Source organism: Numida meleagris, chromosome 5, assembly GCF_002078875.1.
Source record: "Numida meleagris isolate 19003 breed g44 Domestic line chromosome 5, NumMel1.0, whole genome shotgun sequence".
NCBI classification, from domain to species: Eukaryota; Metazoa; Chordata; class Aves; order Galliformes; family Numididae; genus Numida; species Numida meleagris.
Genome location: NC_034413.1, coordinates 65,955,388 through 65,982,400, shown reverse-complemented (window position 1 = coordinate 65,982,400; position 27,013 = coordinate 65,955,388). Strand labels below are relative to the sequence as shown.

Below are 27,013 nucleotides of genomic sequence, written 5' to 3'. Positions count from 1 at the left end.
CCTATCAGATCATAGGGTATTTTATCCTAGCATTTTGGGTTGTATATACAGAAATGAGCTTCTTTCAGTTTCTTTTTCCTGCCTGGCAAAAATATCTCACAGGTTTTTCATCCTCTCTATGAAGCCGGTAAGATGGAGCAGTGCCGGCAACTGATTGATGTATAGTCAAATGCAAATATGCGTGTTTAAGTACATGCCTTGCCTTCTTGTATATTTGCTTGTTGGTGCTATTGTAAGTCCAGCCCAGAAGAACATTGCTCTCTCCCACATTATTATTCACAAAGGCAGCTTTCTGAGTTATTTCTGTTCCCGCACAATATTCATGATAGCAATTTGATACCTTAGCAGTTTCAAGGTTATCAAGTGATTGAAAATCCTACTGCTTACTTCAAGGTGTAACATATAAACTCTACTGCCATCCATTCTAGTAATATAATAGTTTTTCTTAATGCCTTTCATGAACCGCTGATTTAAAGTGTAAGCGAACTTCGGAAAGGGCTTATCAGCCCCAGACTCCATCGGTGCTGTTTGCGGTGGAGCACAGTCCCTTGAGTTTGTGTCGCTGCATGTTGCACTTGAGCAAGCAATATTCAATCTCCTTCCGAGATATTGATACGTCAGCTCCAGAATGAGGACATTAAACTACAGTCATAATGAGAAACAAAGAAGTGGTTATTCAGCTCATGTGTGGAAAGGCCAGCGCTCCTACAGGATGAATCTCTCAAGTGAGAACTAGAACTGCAGATTGTAGATCGTGACACTTAACTTTGTGCCAAAGAGCAGCTACAGAGCCATAGGATACAGCAGCACTTGGAAACGATGAACAGGTCACTGCATGCTTAATGAAGGCGCTGAAGAAAAGGCTATCATTTCTCAACCTGTTTCAGAGGCTCCCAGCCACCCACCGAAGTTTGTCCTTGGATGTGGTTTTGGGTGGTTTGTGATCAGTGGATGGTGTTGCTTGATGGAGTTTACATGGTGGCATCTGCTTAAGTAACAGATGTCTGTGCCACTAAGGTGCTATGTTCCCGCTTTTTATATAGAGAGAAATTGCTTCTCAAAGAGTTTTTATTGTCTTTATGCAAATTAAAATACAAAATTCCTCTCCTTAAAGGATCCTCATTATAACAAGAATCTTAAATAATTATAAATACATATGCAGCCCCATAAAATCTTTTGCTTTTTGGATATCAAGGAAGTTTCCTTCTGCACTGTCAATTGTGCATGAAATTAGTTCTTATTTCAACTACCAGTATGAAGACACTTGCTTTCATTCAGCAAAGCCCCACTGGATTTCTAAACAAATAGTGCAGAATAGTTGTTTGTGCCAAAGTATTTCAAGGAGGAAATTTTGCATTCTGTTTTTTACGCAGTGCTGAAGAGGAAGATAGAGCTCTGTACTTATTCCCTAGAAGCCTAGTGAAAGGAATATATATGCTTTTTATCTTTCCTTTGCCAGCTTTCTTTAGTAGACAAGTGCGTGATGTCTTTACGGATGCATTTTTTTTAACCAGGGATTGAAAACTGTGAAGAAGTCATGCCTAGAAAATGACACCCAGAGATGCCAGCCTGCTTAGGGCCAAACATTATGATAACCGAGTCCTTGCATTCCTGGTTCACCTCACATAACTTCATGCTAGATGTTACTTGAGTCCCCTCACAGTGATAGATTCCCCATCCACTTTGATAATTTCCAGGGGCAAAGAAGGGAGAACTTTTTCCTTTACTTGCATATGGATGAAGGCAGCATAGCACCATCAAGGAGGACAGAAAGAAGAGCTGCTAAGGGGGCACTTGGCCCCCAGCTGGGTGAGACCAGATCCCAAGGGAGGTGAGACTGCACTGCAGCAGGATTCCTGGAGATTTTCTCCTATAGGCTGCTTATTGTAGGACAGCAGCCCCTGAGCTAGACAGAGTGAGCAATCCTTCATGAGAAAGGGAGTAAAGATGTGCTAAAACCAGCCTAGTGCATCTGCCAGCCACTTCCAGGCCCTCCACAGAAAAAGGTGTGTATTTCAATCAGCATTTAAAAACATCTGCCCATCACCTCCCCCTAGGCAGAGGAAATTGCCCACAACTGCCACTTGCAAAGACCATTTCGGTATCCTCATTGATCCAGGTCTCCTGTTCTTTTGTGTGGGCTCAACCACTGCCAAAACTATGAGGAACCTGAGAGAAATGGCTGAATTCTCTTGGAGTGGGGAGCTTCATGTCTGATCTCATCATGTAGCATGTGCTGGTTTTGTCCTTTAAAAGTATGTTGAATTGAGGGAAAATAAATAAACAGAGAAAGCAAGGGTAGCATAAATGTGATTCCCCACCAGTGGGATGCAATGCTTCAGGAGACAGAAGGCAAAGTGCTCAGTGTTTCAATGGGCAAACCTTATTTTAAAAAGATGTTTCTGATATGACCTTTTCTTAACAATATTTCTTCATATATCTTCCCAGTAGTGTGAGCAAGGAGGTGGTGGATGTGCAGTGTATTATTAACCTGGTTGCAGCAACATTAATAACATAGAAGGGTGCTTTATTCTACTGCTAGCACTTGCATCTGTTTCACAAACATTACCAAGATAATCACATTCTTCCTGCATCTGCTTTGCTTTAGCTCACACAGATAATTCAAGGGTAATGCACCTTGTCTAAGCTAATTTTAAAAACATGCCTCAAACACAACAAAAAGTGCTTGGTGAGTATTTTGTCTGAATGCACTACATCAAAATAACCAAGTAAGCTGTAAATATTTTGAATAAGCTTGGTCAAAAGTCAGCATTTGTCCAGCCATGTTTCTGACTTGCAGGTTTTGAGATTTAGCCCTCTTTGTCCAAGTTGCTGGGGTCAGTGGATATAGAGATTAGCTCCTGAAAGGCAGGTTCATATAGATATATTTGAAAAACATGATAAATTAGGCAAAATTAATAAGCATAATAAATGTTGTACATAATAAAAGCAGAATGTTTGTTGTTCACTGTAAATCAACAAGAGGTCACATCCCTGCAGAAAGCCTTGAATCCTCACTGAAGCTGTGCTTGTTGCACACCAGATATATCAAGTCCTGGCTTGTCTTTGGATCATTAAGAACCATCAGTGACCATTACTATCAGCAGCTCCTGTGAGGTATTGTGATCATGCAATAATCCGAGGTGTCAGAAGCTCGAAATGATTCCATTAGAGCTAGGAATGAAGAGAACTTATGAAGGCATCATTACTATTTCCTTTCCAAACTACATGCAAATTCCTTGCAGGAACATATGCTGCAGTTGCAGCTAAGAGGAGTCTTCTCAACACTGGCTACAGCCTGTCATCTTCCAGAAAGCACGCCATATGGTCCAGATAGCTCATATCACGCTGAGGATCATTCCATTCATGAGTTTGACTTGTCGTCATAATAGCCTGTTTTAAATGCTACTTCTCCCAATAAGCAGTATTAGAATTTCAGTATTATTTTAGTGTTATCATTAAAAATTATTAACATCATTCATGTTTGTGTTATTTACCAAACAGACTCGATTGGGAAAGTTTAGCCTGCATTTGATTGATGTCACATTAAAGTGCCCACCAACATAAAAGATCAAAGAAACCAGGATTTTCCAACCAAATCTTGAATTTCTACAGCCGGGAGAATCCCTCCTAAAATAAAACCAACCTGTGCGTAGCAGTCCAAATTTTATGCACTTGGAAATTTAAGATGGCAAAGAAGCATCTGTAACAAGCTATTTTTCTTCATCCTTCAATGCCAACATTTGCCCAGAGAGGCGGTGGATGCCCCATCACTGGAGACACTTGAGGTCAGGCTGCACGGGGCTCTGAGCACCTGATCAAGCTGCGGGTGTCCCTATTCATTGCAGGGGGGTTGAATCTGATGACCTTTAAGGGTCCCTTCCAACTCAAATGATATTCAAACGGTATTCAAATATTGGCCAAATCATGCCTGGGACTGCTGGTGCTGTAAGTGGGAACTGGCCAGCAGGTCCAAGGAGGGAAAGGCTGAGTCCTCCGGCAACTTGTAGGAAAGAGATTTTAAAATGCCTTGTTGAAACAAGCACAGAAAAACACTGCCCTGTCATTGGGGATAATAGGCAACAAATTGATACAGTCATTAGGGAACTGAAAATGAGAACTACAGGAAACAGCAATTAAGCAATTTCAAGCCTAAATCATAACAGCGCAAGAGAAACTCCCCAGATGCCTTTGCAGCCTTTCAAATAATCACTGGGTAAGTTTTGCCAGGGAAAAAAAAAAAAGAAAAAAGCAAGAAAAAAAAAAGCAAAATCAATGAGTATATTCAGGAAAACACAGGGCTGCAAAATCAAATTAGGTGAGGGGAAATTCCCAATGGAGAGGGAAGGAAAGGATATGCGAGGGCTGCATGGTCTTCACGCACCATGTGGCTGCCATGCCCAGTGCCCACCCAGGGACCTCCTTGTTTCAGGCATTCTCTCTGCCTGGTGATGAAGGCATACTAGGGTCTAGTAGACTTGGTATTGCCTGTGGTTGCTTCAGCGATGACCTGAGCAGAAGCCACAGCACTGTTCTGTCTATCGGCTCACCTAGCCTAGCCTTGGTTTCTGCCAAGCAAAGTTGTCCATGTGTATATTGAGAACTTAGAAGGCTTGTCCTATATTCTATTAGGAAAAAATTCTTTTCAGAAAGCGTGGTGAGGCATTGGCACAGGCTGCCCAGGGAGGTGGGGGAGTTGCTGTCCCTGGAGGGGTTCAAGAACTGTGGAGATGTGGCACTGAGGGATGTGGTCAGTGGGCATGGTGGGGTGGGCTGTGGTTGGACTTGGGATCTGAGAGATCTTTTCCATCTTCACGATTCTATGATTCTGGGCAGCATGTGTGCAGGTGGGCTTCTGATTTCTGAAGGAACCAGACAAGTTACTCATGAGCATATTTCTTTGTACCTAATGTGAAATACATTTGGGCAGATATGTGTCACTTCAGGACCAGCAAGACCACAATGCAGAGAAGGGCTTGGGCAACCCTTTAATAGCGTATGGAGAAATTCATGGAAATCTGCTCCTAACTGTATGAAGTCCCAAATCTTAACTGCAGGTAGTGCAATCAGCTGAATATCTACTTCTCCCCATTTGCATGATTAATTGACATCTTGTTAACTGCTCATTAGGGACACCGCAAATCAGCACAGTACAAAATAAACATATCGCAACAGAGAAGAAGGCCTCTAATTGCGAATTATCCTAGGAACAAAATAGGGTTTTAATACCCATTTCAAGAGTCAGTCCACGCAGCATGCAAAGTGAGCTGGAAGATGGGAACTTGGTGAAGAGAAGGCAGCCTCGGTGGGTTCCAGCCCATGCATTCTGTCTGGCCAGTGATTTGAAGAGCTCTGGACCTGCAGGAACGATGCTGGGAAGAGGACTGTAGCAGAGACAACTGCAGTTCCTCCTGGCGTGGGGAGGACTAGCTCAATGTGGCATAGGCAGCTACAACCATGCAGCTCCGTGCACAAACACCTTCCATCCTGCCCGGCCCAACGCAGTAACAGCAGGCTTTTTTCCTCCCTGTTGCAGCCTGGCAGCTCCGGTGGGAATTCTGGGCTAAATGGCATTTTCTTTGCATGTGCCACAGAGTAATTTAATTTGTTTTCTTCCCAGTTTATTTTGTATTGCAACAGCAGAATGGACAACGTCTGATAAAGGGAGAAAGAGAGAGAGCTGCAGCAGTGATTTTCCATTTTATTTATGGGGACACCATGTAGCAAAATATAAAAATAGATCTCAGCACTGACAGCTTTGTTGCCTTGCACTGTCGGGATGGCACAGGGAGCTCCATCTCTGCACTGGGATGGGCAAAGGCCTGGGCCCGGCCCAGGGCAGCTCTCAGAAGAGCAGAGGTGAGAGCAGAACAGCCCACAATTTATGGCTTATTTCTGTCAGAGGAGAAGGCTCAGGCTAAATCTTGCTGTCCTGGTACTAAATTCAAAGGGATAGGTTCTGTGAATGGTGAGGGTGAAGAGAGGGAACTGGAGACCCAGCAAAATCTCCCCAAAAGAGAATGTGAGTGCTGTTATAGCTGAAAACAGGAATATTCAGCTTCTGTTGAACCTGGTACTGAACAGAATCGTAGAATCATGGAATGGCTTGGGTTGGAAGGGACCTTAAAGTTTATCCACTTCCACTCCCTGTCTTGGGCTGGTTGCCCCCCAGCAGCTCAGGCTGCCCAGGGCCCATCCAACCTGGCCTTGAGCACCTCCAGGGACGGGGCACCCACACAGCACCCTATTTGCATGAGAGGCGAGCAACAAATCACGCTTTTTGATCAAAAAACATACTGAAGGAGATGACGGACATTTCAAAACGAATGGTCAGTAGGAACAATGGTATTTAACTATACGGATTTATGTTTTCTCCTGCACACGCTGGTGGAAGGAGCCTCGATGCCCATTTCCATTAACACTGCAGGTGCGAGGCACGCCGTGCCACACTGGGCTTAACTTCAGATGTCCTCGAGGGACGGCACAGGGGAGTGACTTTGATGGATCGTGGCTGCTCTTGAAACCGAGCTGGGAGAGATTAGCGTGTCTCAGGCAGAGAGGCTCCGCTCACCTGTTTTTTTTTTGTTCTGATGCGATAATTTTTCTAATTAACCTCGATAACATTTCCAGACACACAGGCCTATGCCACATAGAGGGAAATATATTTTCAAATGGACATTTCTCCCTTGCCTGCGTTTGCTTGTACCGAGTGCAGAGTTTTAACACCTTGGCTGCCAAGTGGCAGGGAGGTGCCATTCACTGAGTCCTAAAGATATTTATTGTGATGGTTCACAAAATTATTTGCAAAAAATTTAGGCTTGTATCTGTTTTTTTTGCTCACCAGGTAATGCAGTTTTGAGAACATGTTACATTTTTCCAGAATACTTTGGAGAGGAGTTTTGTTTCATTTTCTTTAATTTGGAGGCACACAGTCTTTCTACTTTGTCAGCCTTTGCCATAACTTTTAAAGGACACAAGCAGAGAAAGAACAGATGGAAATAATGATGATTGCTTACTTTGAACATTGCGAGAAATGCACAGTGCCTATAAGGTCTCATCCAACTTAATGGAAGGACTATCAATCTCCTGTACTTATATTGCCTCTGTTACCGTAGGATTAGAGCACCTCAGCAACTTTCAGGGATTCATCCTCAGGACTAAGTGAGTTGAGAAAGTGTATTTTTCCCCATTTAATTGAGGCAGAGAAGGAATTTTTGTGCTCCACAAGGTCACACACAGCGATGGAGCAGGGATCTGAACGTGGGTGTTCCAGGTCCTTTCGTTGCCCCGAAGGCAAGCAAACCCCATATGCATATGTAAGTTCTGGATCCAGCCTGCCCCAACAGGCATATATGGCTTCTCATTCCAAACAGGCACTGGGCCTGAAAATAAATGCAATAATTTAAACAATATGTAGGATGGAAACTGAGATTTTGGAATTAAGAGCTTGGGTGATTGTTTTGATTTTTGAAAGAAAACTGGGAATAATACATGGAGCGCTCATCAAACATCTATCTACACATCTATTATACATGCAGTACATGGGGTGCAATTTTGGGTCATTGTGTGTGATACATTTATAACATTAACATCAATATTAACTTGAAGTAATTGTGTACTCCATCCAGTGCAGCACGTGTCATTTCCAGGAACTAATAAAGACAGAGTGAAAGGCTTAGCTATGGGGATTGAAATAGTAAGGAGAATTCAGAAAACATAGTTAAAGAACTTAAAAAGAACATCTGAGAAGATGAACCTTTTGATAGGATTTAAACTGCCTTTGGGATTCAAGAGCTTTAATCAACAAAAGCAGCTTATTCCATCAACGTCGTGAGCAAGAGCGGAAAAGGCATCATCAGAGAAGAGCTGTAGAAAACAATTTCTTTGGTTTAAAAAAAAGTATTTGCAGAAATCTGAGAGTCCTCCTTTTGTCTGATGACCATCTGGATGAATTTTGCCTTGGAAAGCTTGTCCTGAACTTGAAGCAAACAAACATTTGTTCACATGGCAGGAAAGAAAAGATTGAAGCAATGTGCCAGAACTAGAAAAGCCGCTCATGCATATCAGTAATATTTACCGAGAGCAAGAAAAATGTGCTTCTCATTTCTGGGACATTATCTTTAGTCCTCTTGCAAAGGTCTGCTTGACCATTCTGCAGAGCACAAAGTTTGGGGAAAGATATTTAATTTTTTCCATACGCAGGTCTTAGTTCTCTAAAATACATTTCCATACTGGACCTGTTACCAGAAGACCCTGGAAGGGTCTGAGGGTTAATTTTTATGCTCCTTGATGAAGTTTTAGCCCCCCCCCCCAAGCAGTTCGCGCTGCCAGTCCCTGGGGGAGTGGTGCCCCCAGCCCCACAGCACTGCCCAGTGCCCATGGCATGTTGCTGGCATGCTGTGCAGGACCAGCACACAGCAAGGTGATAGGGCAGATGGCTCCTCTGTGCAGAGCTGGTTGGCCAGAGCCAGAGCCCAGCCATTTTGAGCAGCTGCTGCCACATTGATGGACCCAAACCATCAGCTGGTACTGGCCCTATCCAAGGCCTATAAAGAGGAATAGATGGTAAACTCTGTAACAGGGAGGAATAGTGCAAAGAGGCAGAAATGTTTATTTTCCTTTTTGCTTTATGGTTGGCTTTGGGTGGTACTGTTTTGGATGGACCCTGGACAGCTCTATCCCTGTGCTGCAATTTATACTCCCAAACAAGCTGGCAGGTCAGGAGCTGGTGGTTTCCCGTGTCAAGCTGTTCAGCATCACTGGCTGTTTCTTTGTAAAATAAAAATATCTCATGTCCTGCATCAAATAAAATCAGTGACTGCTAAGAATATGTACGTCAAATTAATCTTGAGCAATTAATCTTGGTGCTCTTTGGCATTCCCAACTGCTGGATTTTAGTAGTACTCCAAACCCACCTCATCCAATGTACAAAGGTGGGAGAAACACTGCATTTCATATTTCTTCCTTTCACAGCCTTGAAAAAGGTGTAAGCAACATTTTCTATAACATCACCTGACACGTTTCCTCATCTCAGAGGTTTATAATTTGCTAATGCAAAGGGTGTGGGTTTCTGCATTTATAAGAATCCACATATATGGTGAAAGGTTGGAGTATTTGTGAAAGAGCTGTCCTCCACAGAGGACACTCACAAACTGCATGCATGGGCAGCTTAGTTATGCACTATCCTTGCTCCAGCAAAAAGAGGAATGCATTCCCTGAAGAACACCAAGTAGTTCAAGACCACTTTGTTAGCACACTTTTAGACCGTGTAATGTGCATTTTTTTCCCCACACACAACTACAGCTATACTTAAAGTTCAAGATGATACCCCTCCTTCTTGAAGACAGTTTTAATTTTTTTTTATTTTAAAATTACCTTGAAGCCAACTACAAAGTACTTAGAGTTAAAATGAATGGCAAAGACTTAAAAGAAAGTGTACGCATTAAAATGCTTTAAATTCCAGTTAAACCTTCCTGAAATTTTTAGAGCAGATTGAGGAGACCTATGCAGACACATTACCTTCCCACCAGCGTTGCAGAGTCTGAGAGCTGAGTTATTAGGAGAGCTCTTTTGCTGGATTTCAGACAAATCACTTTAATGTGCCAAAATTGATTTGGCATGAAATCATCAATAGCGTCCAGAATACTAATTGCATTAAAGGCTGAGGCCAGGGCTGTCAGATCTGCTTGGCTAAAGTCGGGCTTATAAATTAGAAGCTGGGCCTCCAAATGAAAGCCTTCATCCTCCAGCTGTGCCACCTCCACCAGTGTGGCTGGAGGGGCTCCAGGGAGTGACCCAGCAGCGTGGGGGCTTCCAAGGATACTGGGGCAAGACAGTTTGTTTGCAGTTGGCTTTACTTTCCAGCTCCAGGATCTATCTACTGGCTTCAGATGCTCCGGGTAAGCACCCCAGGTAGTGGTCCAATGACTGTAGTTTTGAGTGTTTGAGGTTTTCTAAACAAGTACACGGATCTGGACTCTGAACCCTCTCTTTTTCTTTTTGCTCATAGAAGACACACAGTCCATGCTCTAAGCAGGTACAGAGCTTCTCTGATCTTCACTTTCAACTCCCATCGTGGCCTTGGGTGAAACTTCTCTCTGCCTCTGCTTTCTCATTTGTAAGACCACAGTGATGACGCTTATCTTCAACACAAGCTGTGAACATCTCTGATTGTATTCAGCTGCTTCCCCTGGAGTACAGAGTTACTGTAAGAGCTTTGGCATGAAGGTATGGATAAATTTGCTTCTTCTGTGTAGCTGTATTTATAAAATGCTGTGGAATTTAAGAGCGTGAAACAGCATTTGGACTGGTTCTTTAGGTAAAAGATGTATGCACGCTCCCTCTAACATTTAGGAACAAGAGCTCTGGGTGGCACAAGTCTGCTTTAACTTCAATTGGAAAGAATTTCCTTTGGTGAGATATATTGATTTAGTTCAGCTAAAGTCCAGGCCCATCCCTTTTCAGCAGCAACATTTCCTAAAATGATTGGGAAGAGTTGGGGAGGAGATTTGCAGCCAAGCCAAAACTCAAGGGAACTAAAACTGTCTTAGCTGATTAACAGAAATGAAAGCTGCTCAGAAACAAATCTGAGCATGAATTTGGAGCACAAGAATTAATTGAGAAGGAGACTCTCTTTGTACTTCATTTAGTAGGTCAGACAGTTTATCCACCAAGATGCCTTTGAAGCTGCCAGCAAAAAAGGCATCATGGGGAAGATGAAACAAGCCAGTGAGTAAAGTCAACTGCTTGTCCTAAAACCCATAATTCAGACCAAATTAGTTGCATGCTGTATAACACAAGCCTAAGCCAGAGAAGCTCCATTATCCATCCCAAAAAGAGAGCAGGGAAGGGGCATCTGTGAGAAGCAGGGAGCTGAAGGCAACATGTAAATCTTATCAGTGCTGAAAGAGAGGTGTAAAGCTGGAAGGCTGAATTTCTGCTTCAGTCACTCAGTCATGCAGTGCTTTTGCTTTCAGTGCAGAGAACACCCGAAGAATGAATGCAAACATGGCAATGTTCTCCCTTCCTGATGGCGTTCAGCTAATGGTGGTGTGGGCAGGTGAAAGTCATGGTAACAGCACAGAGACTTAGTAGACGGGTAATCATGTAGCCATGAAGTCAGTGGGAGTTTTCACTGGATTTCATTGGGACATGCCTCACCATGAAAAAATAATAATACAAAAGCAATAGGTATAGGCACAGGAACTGATCACTAGCATATAGGAAAGGCACTGCAGCTACTGCTGAAGGCAGAGAAAGACATTTCACTAATAACATACAAAAAGAATCTAGAAAAAGAAACATGCATTCAGAGCAAAGCAAGTGAGGTGCTTGTTTTTTTTTCCCCAGCCCTTGGTTGTTTGATGATACCAACAGTAGAAAGTCTCAAATTTTAAACTTGCCTAGTTTTAATGCAGAAAGACATCACGGGATGCAGAAGTAAAACAGGTGTTAAGATCTCACAGTCTAATTCCTCCTCACCATGAGAAGTCATGGACTGATCATGCCATCCTCTGCCTCCAGCATACACCCCTGTACCTAAGGAGTCGCAGATCCTTTCCTGAGAAAGGAACAAGGTACAAGAACAGAAGAAAAGAGGATAATAGTCACAGCATCTGACAAGTTTGGGGAAGTAAGTTGTGAAAACAGTACTTCCTTAGACCATATTTTCCCATACCTATAGCTCCAAAAATCAATAAAAGAGGCATTCTGTCACGATGCTGTATTATGTTGTATTTATTATTTTTTCCAGCCTAAAGTGCTTTGTGTGCGAGATTAAAAAGCTGCAAGTCTCAGGCCATCTGGCCAACCAAATGGATTTAGTGTACAGGATCACTGCCAGATGCATGCCAGTTGTAAGTTTAATTTTTGAACATACAAAGTGCCTGGGGCTCGGTGTCTGTTATTCAGAGGAAATCGTGTTCCAGTTTTCTAAATGAACCTAGATACAGTTTGAGTCTAGGTGTATAGGCTTTTCTCCTTCACATGGCTTAAGGGCACATTCTTTTCTTTTCATAAAGAAAAAATGATTGCAGTTGTATTTTCCATATATCTGATATGTTACATATGTTTGATCACATCCGTCTGACCCTATGGAACAGGAGGAAACACAGCAATAAGTTTTCTTCAGCAAAGTTGTCAAAATGAAAGGTAAAATTTCACAGAGCCCTTCAGATGAATATGCACTTGTATTTATTTATGATCAGTTTGGAGAATAAATATGTTTTCAAGTACATAACAGTTTTTAATATCTTAAAAGTGATATTTAATTGATTTAAGTGAGGAGTTAATGGAAGACGAGATGTATTTTTAGCTTTACAAACCATTAAGCAGGAAAAAGTTCATTTAGTTTCTAATTAATCCAACATTTCTGAGACAGATATTGTGAAAATGAATACAGTTGCAAGCACAGATAGCTTTGGGCTCTGCAAACAGGCCTGGAGGCTTATGTTCACATCACAGCAGCTGAAAATAAGAGTAGAGCAGGATTTGGGTGATTGAAATCAGCAGTCTGTGGGTTTGACTCTCCTGAAAATGTCTCTAATGCCAAAACCAAACTCTTCTGAAAAGCGGGCTATACTGGCTGTGAAATCAGCAGGTATAACTGCACTCCTCCTCCTAGAGATACACAAGAAATTTTAGTTAACAGCTCAGCTGATTACCCAGTAGAAAGGGCAAAGGACCCAGTGGAAAGGACGCTATGCATTTTGGGGTGTGCCTCTCCATTGAAGAGCCAATAAAAGAAAGCCTGGCACTGTAATTGGGAATTTATTGTACTCCTGAAAGTCATTTTCCCTTTGAGATTAGCCATTTTTTCCTACTTCAAACTTGCTCGGGGGTGGGAATCAGGGAAAACTAAACAAATAGTAGATTTCCTAACAGAACAGCAAATTGAGCAAAAGGAGGATTACAAAGACTAAATCTTTTGTTCAAAGAGTGATTAAAAAGCATTAAGTTGGATGAAGTCAATCTAGAGCTTAGCTGCATGAACCCTCTGCCCTGTTTTTCTTCCTTTCAGTTTTACACGTTTTAAGAATTGAAAAGAGTGAGAGAGACCTCACTAGGACTGCTCAGACTGGGGCTTTTCAGAAATAATACTCGAGCAAAATCAGTTGTTTGCAAGCTGTGTTTCATGGTTTGCAGGCTATGTGATTTGTCCTGGATGGCTGTGTCCAAGAGCAGCAAGAGTGAGCTGAGTGCCCTCTTCCTTTAGGAAGAGTTGAGCCATTCACACACAGAATTATGTGCCACGGGGATTCCTCCAGGCACTGAAATTCTGAATATTTGTGGCCTTTGCTCCTCATGGCTTATGAGAAAACGTTCCCTTGCTCAAGGGAAAAAATACAGCTACAGTTCACTGCAGCTGTAAGGAAGCGTCAGGGCTATCGGTATTTCCTTTGCATCAGAATATATATGTTTTTCCAGATTAAATCTGCACACAATGAAGGCATCCAATTCCTAGGTGACATTCCTCTTAAGGAGATCTGTGTTGAGAAGACCATAGCTCACTTGCAGGAGAGAGCAATAGCATGAAACAGGAGTAATCAATGAATGCTGCACCAGAGCCATGCAGATGCATCAAGAGAGATGAAAAACAAACAGTTGCATTTCTACACTCTGCCTTTGCATGGCACTTGATGAGCTCTGGAGCCTTTTTCCATGCTACACTTAAGGAGATCTAGGACAAGGAACAAGGTACAGCTGTAAATAAATGAAGTTGATTTTATTTTTTCCTTTTCCCCCACAGCTTTCCCGTATTGAGGAACTTAATTGTCGCCCTCTCTTTAGACTGTCGCTTTAAATACATCACTAGTTAAATTTAAAACTAATTGTTAATGTTATACCATCTGTCTCCAGCTATTTCCCATCATACTTCTTGGTCTGCAGTTTTTCTTACCCTTCCACTTGATCCTTGGTGATGTTTTCCTTATTTGAAAAACTTTTGTTTCTGGTCTTTGCCATTTCACAGTGTTTTTCACTGTATGATTGATTGAAAATAGGGATTTGAGGGTAACAAGAGATTTCCTTCTGCCCCATAGTGAACTAATAAGTAGCCCTTGGGCTACGGCATGTGCCCAGAGGAGAGGGTACTGAATACCTGCTCAGTCTGATCTTTACCAGGGCATGAGCTTAGCTCTTGCATTGTGCAGAGCAGCCCAGCAGTGCAGGACCAGAGTGCCTGACAGCCTTCAGCTTCTCTTCTTTCCCTCTGCTGCTCTCACCTCTGCCCCCATAGCACAAGCAAACCTATGGAAATGTGTCATTTTTCTTAATCTTCCATTTAACTAACCAAGACAACAAAACCAACAAGAAATAACCCTTCCAGCCAAGAAAGCTGAAAACCTGAGAAAGGACTGGAGTTGGCCAGCTCCACCCCCTGGGATGCCTGTATTTATACGGGCTTTTTTCTCCTCTTGCAAGTTCACTGGATTGTTATAGAATCATAATGTCCTCTCGGAATTGCTTTTCCAAGGGGTGATGTTCTATAAATCATGAAAAGTAGACACGGGAAATGTCAAGCTGATCTCCTGGTCCGGCCATTTGCCAGGAGAAGATTGTCCCCTGCAGAATTTTTCCCAGTGCCCTGCTGGCGCAGAGTAGCAAAGAGATGTTTTATCTGCAGCATAGCTCCACACCTATTTATAGTCCTGCAGAACTCAGTGTGGGTATTTAGTTTGGGGGGTGGGGGGGGGGGAACACCTGAATTTACAGCCCTGTTACGGAACAATATTCCTTTACCCACAGTGCTGCAGCCAAATTTGTCCAGCAACATCTGACCCCAAAACCACAAGTCTGAAAGCTGATATGCTCTTGCAGCTTGATAATTAAACAAGGAACCTATCTTATCCAACGCAATCTCATATTCTGCTCTTCCAGAAGGCATTGCTATTGAACCGACAGCCCCTCAATTACTCCCCTATGAGTAATGGGCATTACAGCAAAATGTTCCTGTGGTTTAAAGCAGTGAAGGAGCATTTCATTACCAGATCCACTGCCTCTTTGCCAGAAGCTACCACACAATAAAGTGGAAAGGAGAGATATAGCTTGTGGCATCTGTCAGTGTAAGTAGCCCTTGGTTCAACCTCAGATGTTATAAATATTATATTAGAAGTATTAGCAAGAGCAGATTGGATTGCAGCAGGTCCAGAATGAGAGAGCCCAAAGGCTTGCAGTAAAGCCAGAAGAACTGAAATGGTTTGGCATAGGTACCTTCTGCTTTGCATCCTGCAAGGAGTGAAGAGAGAAGGGGGAAGTTTCTCTCCATTGATTCAGCTCACACAAAACATTGTCTGGAAGAGCTACTATCAATGCCTTGTCTAAAATGCACTAGTCAGTATCAGAATGAACAGGGACCAACTAACATCTTGACACTATCCTCCCAAAACCTATTTTGCTATACTTGTTGCTGCTTTGTGCCTTTCTGGTCATGTTTCTCAGTAGTTAACCAAGTTTACCATTGAATGAGGCCTCAGTCAGCACCGTGGGCTGAAGCTGGGAGCACAGGCCTGACTTACATAGGCTTTTGGGTGAACCCAAGCACATCAGTGAGGAACAGAGTCTGAAGAAATGCAGATTTTGAAAGGTAAAAGAGTAGCACCAACTCCTCCTGGTTTCATCCAGTGAGAGCATAACACAAAGGAGAGCAAACAAGACAGCGGAGCAGCACGATCCCAGGCTGCAGCAAATGAGGATCCACTTATATGCAACAGCAGTGGACATACAAATAAAGGAAAGAAGCTGCTTACCTTCAGAAGGCCTACAAGGTCCTCAGGTAGGCAGGAATATACAGATGACACACCCTCACCTCCACTGCCAACACTTAAATGGGGTCTGGGAAGGGGTGGATCCTTGCTTCATCCCTTCTGTTCACTCAGGTGCATTTCATGCACCTGAGCTCCCCTGGGTTGGCCCTGCCTTCGCACCAGGTGCTCAATCGTGCTTCACGCCATGACTTAGCATTTCCACTACAGAGAGCCCTTGAATCTGCCAGTTAGTTTTTATGCTCAGCTTCAGACTCCATGAACTGGTCCAAGGCTCTGCATCTTGTCCTCCACCTATGTTGCAGAGAGAAAATTATTTCTCTAGTCTGAGCTTTCATGAGAAGGTAAGGAGCTTCTGACTGTGGCTGTGTGAGTGCCTCAGATAAATAGGAAAATTAATTACGTACATAGAAATTCAGAGGAAAAAAGAAAATCAGTGAATATATATCACATTCCTTCCTGTTGCTGCAATTGTAGGTGTTAATTGTAAATAAAAATTATTCATCGCCAAGTGATGAATCACCAATTTTTATTAGGTTCATGATGTTATTAAAAAAAAAGAAAAGGAAAAAAAATGAACATCTTCTACCATTTTTCCTCTAGCAACAAGAGAACAAAGCAGGCAAAATGCACAGATGAGGTGGGCATTCCCACACCATGAAATAAACTCTCGGCCTTGCAGTGCGCAGGGGATTAGGAAAGGCAGCTGCCAGAAATCGGCCTTGGCTATATTTCCCTCGAGGCACAGGGAGATTGAGGGAAATCATGATCATTCCATAACATGTGATTAAGAAATCAAGGCATATACTTTTTTTCATTTTAAGGATGCTTTGCTCTGGACAGGACTGCCTGAAGGCCAGAGGAGTGAGGAGAAATCATCCCCACTGATACTTCTGAAGCACAGGCCTGCATCGTTTGCTCTACAGCATTTTTACCTCAGCATAAATATCCTAATACTCATCATTTTGGGAAAAAGACTATTATACAAACAAGTATACACTGAATTCAAGGGCCCCATGCTGGCCCTCTGGAAGGACTTTCCTCCCATTTCCAGTTGGAAAGCGTAGGTACAGGAGCACAAAATGTCACTCGAAGGCTTTTCTCTAAGAGAATGCACGAGCACAACTTCAATAGGTGCTGGGAGCAGCAAGTCAAGAGGCAGCAGTATTGTTTGCTTCCACCTGAGGGCAAAAAGAAATGCGCTGCCTGACCTTAGATGGATCAGATTCACGGCAGCCAAGCAGGAGGCGGTCAGACATCCCCCACTGCTTTGCTGCTGTTCCCCACCCCTGGTGTAATGCTGCCTTACACCATGCACCGAGGCTGATGCACCAGCCCGGGGCAGTACCAGCGTTCCTCGTGCCGTGCAGGTTGTGTAAGTCATTTCCCTCTCTGACTTCTCCTTTCACAATAGGCGCTGCAATTTGTGCTTTGGCTCTCTTCCTAATGACTATATTATTAGCTCTATTTTCATCTGCTCTCAGCTGTTTGTTTTGCTTAGTTATTTTGGCTGCTCTGCCTGTCACAAATTGAATAGCTGAACCAAATCCACCAGTGCTGCCAGAGGAAGCCCATCACTCTGTCCGGCCGTCATCTCTTTCAGCCCACATTTGCTCCCTGCCCACACCAGCCTCCCAGCCGCTGTCCTGCTGCATTTCCCACCCTATAGCAGCACAGCGAGGAGCCGGGTGGCCATATGGCCTGGGGCAGCTGGGCCACAGGAGTCTCCATTTATAAACCTAGCCTGTGCTTCTGAAGCTGCAGAAGGTGGTTAATATGTTATGTGTCACTTTATGGGCTATTCCAGTCTTAATTACAAAGTCTGACATGGTGCACAGAAGCTGTCCTATCAAATGCGCTCCCTGCGGGAGCAGCAGGCGTTGTCTGTCACTCAAAGTATTTTTCCGTCGGCATCCAGGACGTTTGAGCAAAGCAGCTGATGCTCTTCACTAGTCAAGGTGGCTTGTCCTACTCTATGTCACCACTGTCCCCTCAGCAGTGTGTCTGGGGTCTAGGTTTCTGGTACATATAATGGAAATGCAGACTGCAAAGGGGTGGGAGAAGACCTTGAGGCTCTTAGTGGGTCTGTGAAGGGGAAGGTTCTGCGTGGCTTGTTTTCTCTTGCTCTCATGTAAGCTTCAGACCTCAGAGGTCTTTAATTCAGGCACTGTAGGGATGAAGTCATCCTGAATTCACCTCTCTGGGTCTTTGGACAGAACAAATTGTTACAAGAGAGTGTAAGCTATGATGGAGTTTTCGAGCACTTTTACCCCAACTTTTATCCCTGTGTCCAAGCATGCATGGAAGCTGCATGCTGGTTTTAATCTCTAATGACACCAAATCAGCTGGAAGTGGTTGCTGGCTTCCACAATCAATTGTAGGAGATCTCCAAGAGAATGACAGAAAGTGAGAGAGCTTCCATTAGCCCTGAAAAACCTCATCAAAGATAAGAAAAATGTTACAAACCGCTCTCCACTCCAATAAACATATTAATAACCCAGTTCTCAAACATTTCTCATGTCTTCGTGCGAGGCTGCCATTCTGTCACCAGTAAGGGCATCCTGATCTCTGTTCCACCCTTCCTTTGCACAGCCACACAAACATGTGCATGGTTTGGATTGCAAACTCTGGACCAGCTGCTGGTAACGGGATGGGAATATCCAAAGGGCCGAAATCACAGCAGGCAATTCCCTTTCCTACGGGCGCTGGCACGTAGCTGCAGGCACTGTGTGTGGTACCTTAGCCAAAATGCAGGGTAAGAAGCCCAATATCTGGGTGGGAGGGTGCTCCCCAGGGAAATACAGCTCCATCCATCCCAACGCTTGTATCAGGCTCCGCTCCTGTGCTGCTCGGTCAATGAGAACGTGCCTGCTGATTTTGATGGGCTGAGTGCCATGTGCCAAGCTTAATGCTGCATGGCATGACGTGCCCTTATTCTGCCCTTGCTCCGAGTGCTGTGCCTTCTGCTAGCTGGAGTCTGGGGAGGGGGGAAATAAAAGAAAAAAAGTAATTTTTTACGCCTTGAAAAGCCCAGAACTGAGCAAAGTTGGAACAGCCCTGCCTGCCGCTCGGCACAAATCAGGAGGCTGCTTCCAAGTTGTGCAGGTTCGCCCCAGGACTCCAGCTAAGTGCAAGGAAGGCAGGGCTGGTAATGCACAATTTAATCAGTGAATTTGTAGATCTCAAAAGGCGTGCTTAATTTAATATTGTTTCTAATGGCTATTGTCTTCATGCTTGCCTGTTTCCCCGGTGTTTTTCTCTTTTGTAATTACTCGAATGGGCATTTCCAGGTGCATTGCATATATTAGCAAGCAATTTCATTTTACTAATGAGTTAGAAGCTTTTAGTGTTTATTTCTTCATTGCCCTAATACTTACCTTATTAAAGTTTGTGATTTTTCTAACGGGGAAAAATGAACATTTCCCACTCATTTCTGCCTCACTTTTCTCTTCTCCCTTATGCTGCCCTTGAAAGAAGGAGAGTTAAATTACTTATTGGCCAGGGTTAGACCAGATTGAACAACAGGGAAAAACAAAGTTAAGGGAGCTGCTTGGTGTGTCCTCAATGCCTGCCCTCCCCTTCTAAGCTGCCCAATGAAGCACTGAGGAATTGAAGCCAACCCCTCAGCTGTCAGGACCTTGGGGCTGTTTTAAGCAATCTTGGGGTACCCAAGGTGCCCAGTTCTGCACCCCATTGCCATCCCTTAGCTTTCACATGCACTTTTTGCACTTCCTGTGGATCTCCCATGCCAAGCAGCATTTATTATACATGCACCACATCCCTTTAACACATACTAGCCTAATTTTCAGATGAGTTGTTTATTAGCATTATTACAAACAGGGCTCTTCATCTTCTATTAAACGATGCTGCAGCCACCACGATCCCGCACAAATCCTGTAAGGAAGCACTTGTTTCACTAAATTACCCTGCAAATGTCAAACTTGCTCTGTATTATTAGCTGTACGTCTTACATCCTCTTTATTAGGGTTTTCAGTCTTGAGGGTGCCCTGTGGCGTATAGATTTTTTAAACTACAAACCAGTGTCATTCCACTGTTTAAAGGAACATTTAATTAAACTGGATTCATTACTTGCATGGGGCAAGTTAAATGAAAACTAAATAGATGGCATATGATTACATGTTATTAAGAAGAGTGACTGCTCCAGAGACCAAACTCTTTTAACACAACATTAAGCGGAGCTCATTCCATATGCACAGGTTAGCGCTGCCCTGCGAGGGGAACATATTTCGAGATCAGCAGAATGGTTATGGGCCCTGAACAGCTTTTAACAAAACGCGTGTTTCGGGGGGGATCACTTTTCTGAGCTAGACTTCAGTATGCTAATGGCAGAAATCAAAGTGTCCCACTGATTCTAGGTAACCTTTTTAGAATTAGCATTTTTATAATATCAGATGGAGGTAAATGATAAGATTGGCTTTATTTAGTATCTCACTAGCTATAGAGTAGCAAAGGGCCACAATGAGTATAAAAATAAAATTAGAAGCATTTTTTAAGCTTGAGTCATTTGATCACATCATAAATTTTAATGCTTTCCAGGAAAGTAAAAGAGGAATCACAATTAAAACTCCGTTACACAAATTTCAATTCCCTACTCCTTTTTGTGTTGGTACAACCAGGAACTCACTGATATGTTTAAAAGAGCACTCACCAATTTTTCAGCGATCTTAAGTTGATCTCTGAATTCTCACTGCACTGATGTCCTTCTCCATCCCCAGTGTTCTCTGCAGCTGTGAGCCCCCAAAGCCTTCAGCAGTGATGTGGCACTTGGTGGGCAAAAGCTGCAGTTTCTGATATGAATCACAGCCACCTCGGTGTACATTTACCAGCTGCCCTGAGGTTGGGATTGCTTTTGGTGTTTATGCCTTTCTTTTGGAGCAGGGCTGAGGGTTTGGGTGAGCATCATTACATGGCACTGGCTGGGTGGCCAGTGGCCCAACAGGCTGAAATGCATGGAGACTAGTGGGCAATATTGGTGGTGGTAGGTGGATGGTTGGACTAGATGATCTTACAGGCCTTTTCCAACCTTAATGATTCTATGATTCTATTCTATGAGACTTATACCCCTTCCCTCTGGCCCAGGCCACTGATCTACAACCCTGAGCCTCCTCTGAGGCTTCCTCTGAAGCAGAGTAACTCGAACACCACTCACCTATAGCTGTATATACATGAGAAACTGAGCTGTAGCACCTCTTATTTTAACTAAAAACCAAACTTAAAAAATCCCACAGTTTTTGGAGCAAGTTTGCCTTCCAAATAGAATTGTAATCATCCAGAGGTTGAGCTTAACCAGCAGTAACTCCTGGGCTTATTTTGTTAGCACAAGCAGCCCTTGGGGCACATCAACATGGCTTGGAGGTGAGCTGTAGCCAACGCGGTAATGAGAAGGGAAGTAATTAGCAGTGTTAGAAGGGATGGTGCAGGCAGATGGGAGATGAGAAGGCTGTGCTTGCTGTGAGGCAGCCTTTTATATATGTTGGCCTGGGATCTACAGCAACGCATGATGAATGACCCTACATGTCCATAAGCCATTTGAACAGGAAACCACAGCATCTGTGTCCCTTTCCTGGCTACAGGGAGGTGGTACCCTCTCTATAAATCATGCCAGAATGAGGTTTTCCAGGGTAATTTGCATTACCCTTCTTTGTCATGCAGGCCAGTTCCCCAAGGGTTTACATCAGCTGCTCAGCTCAGGAGGTTTACCTGCAAGACAACAAATCCCAAATTTCTCTAGTCAAATTTGGATCAAGTCCTTACAGTTCTCTTCCATAAGTAATGCTCTGTCCTTCACATAAACATAAATAAATAAAATCATTTGCTATTTTTCCTACAGGTGCATCTAAAAACCACCAACCGAGATGAAGACTCAATTGTGCTAGGCACTATAAAAACAAACAGTAATCCCCAAAGAGCTTTTAAAGTCAGTAACTGATAGCTTAGTTCTCCTAAGGAGACCATGCACTGTGAATCTTTATAATATATTTCTATGCAGAGCAGAGATGGCTGTTGTGGTTTCATTCCTTTTTGCTCCTGATAGCAAGCAGAAAGTGCCTAACACAAAAGCTTGAGTGTGACTCTGTAATTTGAATCCCAGAATTTGTGTGCAAATTCATCCAGACCCAGCCATTGACTCCCAAGCAGTAATTTCCTTCTGAACCAGGAAAATGAAGAGCCAGGCAATGCTCATTATTTAAAACCCAGCTCCACAGTGCAGAGATGGCTGTGGCAGGCTTCCTAGTTAGAGAATAGCAATCCCAAACCCTTAACATCAAAGCATGTTACTGACTTCCCGATACTGCAAGGGATTCACAGACATGCCCCAAATGATCATTTTTAGAGCAGTTTGACTCCTGAGCTCAGCTTGGTATGTTTTGAAGCACTTTGTTCTAAGCAAGTCATGTTCACTATCCCAGCCTGACACAAAGCCTGATGGAAAAATCTGTGATCGATTATAGCAGCAGGACAAAGAGATATGATAGGGAAGCAATGCAAAGGAACAGATATCCATCACTGGTTTGCAATGAGCCCAAAGACTATAGCTGTGGTGTTACAGAATTTGCAGGCAGCGTAGCACATCCCTTCGCTGTGTGTAGGTAAACACTCTGGGCTGCAGACAGTTTGTCTTACAGACAGACTGATTTGGTATGAAAAGTGGATTTTGAAGCATGGATTTTGTTGGAAGGGAACAAAATAAACCATTGTTTTGTTACCTTGAAAATGGTGTAGCCCGCAATGAGTGTTTGTAGCTGTTTCACAGCTGCTTATTGCAGTTATTTTTGAGCTTCAACAATTTCCTTTATATCTACCACTTTTAAATGACTGAGTATGAAGTACACGGTGGAACAAATTTGTATTGGCTATGAACTAGCAGAGATGATTAACAAACTCTTTAATGTCGAGTTAGCCTTTTTCTTGTTGCTGGACAAGATCAGACTTCAAAGCAAATTAAAAATGTGAGGCCAAATGCTGATTGCAATGTGGGCAACAGAAATCTCCCTGTCAGCCTCAATAAAAGCAGGTGTAAGCTTTCAGTGTTAGTCCAGTCAATTCAATTCTCGTGTCTTTCTGTCTTTATCTAATCTAATATATAGTCACGAGATAAATTACGGGAGCGTATGATAAATTGCATTGCTATTCATTGCTGGCAAGATCACCTATACTCCAGCCACTAATTCATCTCCGCCAGGATCCACAGTAAAGTACCTGAGCCTCAAAATAGCCTCCAAAATTGTTTTCTTTAAGAAAACAAAGAAATTACATATGTTGGCAAATTTTCTGTTTATCCCCACCAGAAGAAATATCTCATTGCCACCTCTGCAAAATCACTCTGCTATAAAATATCAATAACTATTTGTAGCATTAAGATACTGGGACCTTGTATTCTATTTGAGTTGAAAAGTAATACTATGAGGTTTAGGGATTTCAAATTGGGAATGACATCATCAAAGGATGATGTGGTTTAGCTTTAGGGCAATCAAAGAGTCATTAATTTGGCTATTTGTTTATTGGTTGTGAGGCTTTTTTTGTTTATTGTTTGTGGGGGATTTTGCTTTGGCTTGGTTTGGTTTTGGGTATTGGGTCTCCTGAGGCCTAAACATACAAAAGAGGCAGAATACATAAAACTGAGTAATAAATCTATAACATGCCATGTTCATTTTTCCAGTGCTTATTTAGAGCAGTTCACTGCTCTTGAATAGCATCACCATTCTGAGTCACACCAGGACCGCCCTGGGCCCACAGAGCATTGCATCTCATCCTCATTCACCTGGGAGTGGAAAGAGGAATGAAAGAAAAAGAGGGAAGATACCCTCGCATCCATCAGATCCAGCTCCACCTGTCATACAGGCTCTGGTGGGTAGCAAAGGCTGTTGGTGAAGTGCCTTTGAGGTGCAAAGAAAGTCTGAAGACTTGAACATTAGGTCTTGGGAGGTGCAAGGCAATGAAGGCTGGCTTTACGTGTTGTAGGAGAGCCATTAGTCATCAGTAGTGCGATGGAGAACTAGGACACAGGTAGGACTGCACTAAAAAAGCTGGTCCCAGGGACTCATTCAGATCGCTAGTGCACGCTGTGGAACGTGCTGGGTCAGTGATGGGCACCAGGCTTCATCTTGAGGCACCCCTGGTTGCCAGACCCACATCCCACCCCTTTCAACAACGAGAAAAGCATCACCCTGACAGTAATGTTGGCCAGAGGAGATGTGCTAATGCCCACACCCTAGTGCAGTGCCAGCTCCAATATTTGCTTTCTGCTTCTCTGTGTATTTGCTTCCACTGGGGACAGCCACCGTAAATTTCTATGAAATGGTGCTGAAATCCAGTCAACAGCAGCTGAATCTCATCCAGGAGACTGGTGCACCTCTGCAGTTTGCATATCAAGATTTAAAACAATTTGGGACATTTTGACCTGGAAGATACTTTTGATGTGAAAAGATGATCACCATATGCACAGCAAAATCAGCTTTCCATCCCATGAAAACACAAGCAGTACTTCAAGACAGAGTATGTATTGAAGGATGATGAGGAAACCCTGCCTTGCTGGTGGGAGGAAAGTTTTCCAGGTCATTTTAGGGAGGTGAAGGCTTCACCCAACAGTATTTAGAAGTCATTGAAGCATAATGCTTACGTCCAGCTAATTAGACACATTGCTATAGGCAGCAGAGAAATATAATGGACAGATGCATTCAGTTAGCTAGATCTCCCTTGGTGTAACAAGCTGAAGTCAATTACGGAGTTAAATTGGGAAAGGTTTGACCTGATGTCATTTATATCTTGAGTCATAATTAACACTTAAAGTTCAACTCTGTGGCAATTTTCTTTTAATAACACTTAAAACGCATATAGAGCTCAAAGAATTGCACAGACATGATGAAGGATGACTTGAGTGGATGCCAGGATTTCAACTCTTGTAATTAATCCTCAAAACACCTTTGCAAGGCAGGTGATATCATTTCTCTTCAGTTCCTCCTTTGAAGAAAAGCAGGGCTTGCCCAGTGCCTCCCCAAAGTCCTGGAGATGAGGTCTGAGGCTTTTCAGTTGGGAAACTCAGTGAGATCCCATCTTTTTGCCATGTTATACGTTTAAACTGTAAGATCTTAAGAAAGATTATGGACAAATTACTTGTCAAATGGCCTGTTTTTTCCAATTAGGAGCGAAGAAAATACAGATAAAAAAATCTTCCCCAACCACGGAGTCTACGTCTCAGTCTTTCATGTGGATGAAATAGGAATGGTGCCAGGAGAAGAAACGTGCTCTCAGGCTGAGAACTTGTAAGCCAAGTTTCATCTCATTGCAGATTTTTATGGTCAAGATATAACTCCCTGAAAAGCTGGGCTTTAAAATGGAAGTGCTGACAAAACTTTTAAACTACAACAGTGGAAATGGCGCCGCAATAATTTATAATCTACAGGCAGCTCTTGGATTTATTATCACAATGACAAATGCACTGTCATTGTTAATAGGATATTTCCCAGCAAGGACTTCTTGTTATGCAAGCCAGGTTCACTATGTCATGCAGCATGATAGCAATAAAGTCTACAAGAATTTGTAATGAACTTCAATTACTAATAGATTATGGTTAATGGGAAATATGTGCAGTAAAGATATGGGTTTTTATATGCGCCTTCTGGTACTCTACAAGGCAATGATTTATGCTACAATTTATGTTAACATTCTCCAGTTAGAAAAAAGCTTAAATTGGTGGAAAGCCACTCCATCCATAACAAATATTTAAGATAATTTTGCACATCATGTAAATGAAGATGTAAAATTAGATATTAATCCGTTTCATTTTAGCATTTGTATTTTTATTAAAAATGAAGACTTTGCCCTACTGTGTAATGACATTAAAAATCCTATCATGGGCTACAAGCATGAATTACACTGATGTAGAAATGGCGACAGCAACGGAGCTGTAAGTGCATTTGTTCAATTTGCTGTTGTAATTAACAGAGCAGTGAGAATATTTTCCTAGGTATGATTTAAAGGCACAGTCCTGAAGCTGCTCACACAGATGTATGTGATGCAGGAGGGAGGTACATGTGAAGTCCGGGATCCTTACTGATGTGTCTTTAACACAAGCAGCCTGGAGCCTTCTGTGTTTCAGTCAGCTTTATGACAGTGTAAGGCCATTGCTCGTAGCAAACCTCTGCAAAAAGCATATAAATACACCTTATAGTATACATGCAGCTTATAGCCGTGTGAGCGAGGCAGACCAGGCCCATTGGTCCCCACGGGTTTGCAGTGAGCGAGGTCTGGAAATGTGCCTATAGAAGAGAAGGCTGCTGGCTGAGATAAGGTGGGCTTTTTGAAAGGAAAGCAGCCAATTCCCTGTGGAAAGCACACAGGTAAGATCAAAATTGCCATATAAATCCCAGTCTGCACTGGGGTTGGACTCCCCAGGACCGCTCTGGAGCAGCAGCATCATGCTGTACAATTCAGGGTGATGCTCACATGAAGATGTGGCTCTTCAGGCTATTAGGGAGGCATCTGAGAGATGTACAAAAAAGAGATTTATAAAAAAGTTTATATTCAAATGAATATAAAATTGTTTTTCCCCGCACTCATTTCCTACTAAATAATACTGACAGCATTTACTTCTTGGAAATGTGTGTGTTACAAATTTAAAATAATACATCCCTTAAGGTTTCTTTTGTAATTCAGTCCTCCCCCAGCCCAACTGAAGCAGCTGCCTAGGCAGAATGAACTTCACTGTGTTTTCTCCCCATTGTTTTCAGTGAAATTCTCCTCAGAACTCAAAACCATGGCAGAGTGTTCCGCAGTGTGTAGATAAGGACTTTTCCTCTCCAGTCTGGGGTGACAGTGCCTTTTCCCCAGTGAAATCTTCTTTGAAATAAGGCCCCGTGCAATGGCACACACCCATCAGGCGCTCCATTTCTCATCTTCTGAATCTCCTTTCCATTTATCTTCTTGGTCACATCCTCCTCTCGTCTCTTCAGAGCCTCTCTGTTGTTTATCTTCTTTCCTGATCAACCACAAGGTGGGACCATTCCCCAGTTTTCAGAACAACCTCCCCCCAGAAAACTCTAAAATGCTTGTTTCTGTTATCTTCAACCTCTGCAAAATCACAGAACGGGCCATGCACCCTGTTGCTGGCAGTTGTTGTTGGGCTTTTTCTTTTGCTATGGCATCCAAGGGCCTCCAGAAAACACATCACTTCTGCCAGGGTCGGTGTGGCAATATGCAGAGGTCACTGCCTCCACGAGCACTACTTAGAA

At 43.0% G+C, this 27,013-nt stretch overlaps 1 long non-coding RNA gene across 1 annotated transcript; it reads right to left on the bottom strand.

Annotated features, from left to right (window-relative positions):
- On the bottom strand, window positions 9,165-16,097 carry LOC110400039. The gene is made up of 2 exons (XR_002439556.1): window positions 15,747-16,097; window positions 9,165-10,272 (listed from the first exon to the last, which is right to left on the bottom strand). It is a non-coding gene; the product is annotated as an uncharacterized LOC110400039 (long non-coding RNA).